Source organism: Otolemur garnettii, unplaced genomic scaffold (assembly GCF_000181295.1).
Source record: "Otolemur garnettii isolate 467f Iridium unplaced genomic scaffold, OtoGar3 scaffold00115, whole genome shotgun sequence".
Lineage (NCBI taxonomy): Eukaryota > Metazoa > Chordata > Mammalia > Primates > Galagidae > Otolemur > Otolemur garnettii.
In genome coordinates this window covers 5433113-5436543 of record NW_003852510.1, presented here as the reverse complement: position 1 = coordinate 5436543, position 3431 = coordinate 5433113, and positions in this window count along the sequence as shown.

The following is a 3431-nucleotide window of genomic DNA, read 5'->3' as shown; positions in this document are numbered from 1 at the left end:
AGCTGGGACCACAGGCGCCCGCCACAACGCCCGGCCATTTTTTGGTTGCAGCCATCATTGTTGTTTGGCGGGCCCAGGCTGGAGATTCGAACCCGCCACCTTAGGTGTATATGGCTGGAGCCTTAGCCGCTTGAGCCACAGGCGCCGAGCCAATGTTTGTGTCTTCTGATAAACCATCAGACCATAAGGGCAGAAACTGTGACTTGTTCACCACTGTCTCCTAAGCACTGTCCTATACTCAATAACCATTTATTGACTAAGCAGACATTACCCTGCAGGAGACTCTTGCCATGCTCCTATTATCTTGTGGATATCGATACAGAGGAGACTGACTTTCAGTAATGGATTTCTATTTGTAGAATACAATTAGCAATTACTTAAGGTGCAATACTTTGCATGAGAGATGCAACACTTTGTTGCAAAACTGTTCCAGCTATTATTGCAATGACATAATCTTTAGAATTGAAATGTTATGGCCAGGCATGGTGGCTCACACCTGTAATCCTAGGACTCTGGGAGGCCAAGGTGGACAGACCCCTTGAGCGCAGGAATTTAAGCCCAGACTGAGCAAGAGTGAGACCCTGTTTCTACTAAAAATAGAAAAATTAGCCAGGCATTGACAGGTGCCCATAGGCCTAGCTACTTGGGAGGCTGAGGCAAGAAGATCACTTGAGCCCAGGAGTTTGAGGTTGCCACAGCACTCTGCCTAGGTGACAGAGTAAAATCTGTCTAAAAAAAAAAGAATAACTTGGCAACAGTACCACTAAAATGGGCATCCTGGTAGTGTTCACCCACCTGAGGCTTTTGTGCCACCCCAATTTCATCTTTGGCATCTTTTTGAGTGTGTTTAATTACCACCAGAGACTGAGAAATGGGAATGACTGGTTAAGAATTATCACACTGGCCTGTATTCCCTGGATCCTAGACATGTGACATGTAATTGAGTGAGGACAGACTGAAATGCTCTGAGCAGGAAGTAGAGCTTATCACCAAGTGTATCTGGAATGTCTGTTATTATTGTAGCTTCCTGCAATCCCTCTACCCTACGTAGTTTAACCTTTCAGTATTATAATTTTAGTGTAGTACTTTTCATGCATGCCCTAAAAGAGATTCTCTTCTATTGCTTGCCCAAAGGCAGCAAGATTTTCTAAAATCAGAACTTAACATTGTTTTTATGGGGGTATATATGATGATTCAGTCCACTCAGTGTCTTTTGGACTGGACACAGTGGCTCATGCCTGTAATCCTAGCACTCTGGGAGACCGAGGTGGGTGAATCGCCTGAGCTCACAGGTTGGAGACCAGGCTGAGCCAGAGCAAGACCCCTGTCTCTAAAAATAGCCGGGCGTTGTAGCAGGTGCCTGTAGTCCCAGCTACTTGGGAGGCTGAGGTAAGATGATCACTTGAACCTAAGTTTGAGGTTGCTGTGAGCTGTGACACTTGCGGGAAGATGAGGCCCAAGGAGAGAAAGAGCACCCAAACACCACGTTTATAAGAGGAAGGGCTTTATTCATCCGCCCAGAGCTTATGGCACAGAAGATTTCCAAATGGCCACACTCCCCGACTGGCTTGGTCTTTCCCTTTTTATTGACAGTCAAAAAGTTCCATCCCACAGGTACCCTTCTCATTGGCCAGTTTGAATCAAGTGGGAGATGCTACTCCAGCCCCTACAGAACCACAGGATTTCACAGAACTTGGAAATTTCCAGGTTCCAGGAAGTCAAGCCTACAAATTCTCAAGAACTGAGTCACCATGGAGAGGACCCTGCAGGTGCATTCCTGTGGTCTCCTTGAGAAGACCTGTTCTCCCAGATCTCACCCCTCTCGGGTGTCCTCTCTCATTCCTTCCTTTTTAGACTCCAATATATTTTTAATTTGGGGTCTCCATATCAGCTTGTTTCTGCAGGTGCCAATATTAATTACTTTTTAGCACTAAGGTTTTAGGGACTGTGACTTGTTTCAGGTTCTCTACTCAGGCCTTCATAGTACTGGGGTGGTGGGCTAATACACACATAAGTTTTTACTTTTCCCTGTGACATTTTCCCAAAGTCCAAAGTCCAATTAAGACAAGTCCCTTGAGGAATTTCCTCTGGCTTCAGCCGTGCATTGACCAGCCAGCTTGCAGTATGTGGCTGGAGCAGGGCATGTTGACTGTCTTAAAAGTTACCTTTACTTCCCAAGGGGCAGTGAAGTCCTATTCAGCCAATCGTGATACTCCAGGTGAAGATTCCTTCCACCTTCACTGCTGTGCATGTGGTCAGGATGATGGTGGAAAGTCCTTTCTACCTTGGTTTCAGGGGCACCAGTTCTAGACCTAGACTTGGTCCCCTTGATCCTCCAGAGAGAAAGGATGTACAGACACAAAATACTAAACAGAACATGGTCAATTACCCCGGTGGAGACTTTCCTTGCTACTCTTTCTAAGGTTTTTGTCTTTTCAGTTCAGTCTTAGTTCTTTTAGGAGTTCCTGCTAAATTGCAGAGAATTGACAGAGGCCTCTTTGAACAACACCAGTGGCAAGGCCTGTATCTATTTTTTTTTTTGAGACAGAGCCTCAAGCTGTTCCCCTAGGTAGAATGCCATGGCATCACAGCTCATAGCAACCTCCAGCTCCTGGGCTCAAGCAAGTCTCCTGCCTCAGCCTCCCAAGTAGCTGGAACCACAAGTGCCCGCCACAATGCCTGGCCATTTTTTGGTTGCAGCCATTATTGTTGTTTGGCGGGCTTGGGCTGGATTCAAACCTGCCACCTTAGGTGTATGTGGCAGGTGCCTTAGCCACTTAAGCCACCGGTGCCAAGCCGAGGCCTGTATCTAATTAAGCTTTGTTTCCTGGCAGAGTTTACCAATTTCTGCTCTTATGGTCCTGTCCATATACTTTACCCTGTCTAAGCTTTGAGGCCTACAAGTTATTCAAAGCTTTAGCTTATTATTTGCACTAGTTCTGTTAAGAAGGCTAGCCCATTGTCAAATTTAAACCAGAGTGGCAACCTAACCCATGGTACGATTTCTCTGGGCAATACTTTTGCTAATTCAGGAGTCCTTTTTATCCTGGTGAGGAAGGTTTTTACCTATTCCAAGTTTCATAGATCATCACCAGCAAGTACTTGTTACCTCTAAACCTGGGCATTTCAGTAAAGTCTATCTGGAAGTCCTTGAAGGGCGTTGCTCCATACAACTGGATTCCTGGGGGTACCGTCAATCCTTGGCATGTGTTGAACTGCTTGCAGGTGACATACTGTAGACTGACAGTTTTGGCCAGGGCTGCCAGGTGGGAGATATAGAAGTACCAGCCCAGCAACTTCATCAAATATTCCTTCCTAGGAGTCACTATGGTGGCTCCTAGACTCTGAGGGACTACTACTCATTCACCTGGCATCTTTTTTTTTTTTTTTTTTTGAGACAAAGCCTCAAGCTGTCCCCCTGGGTAGAGTGC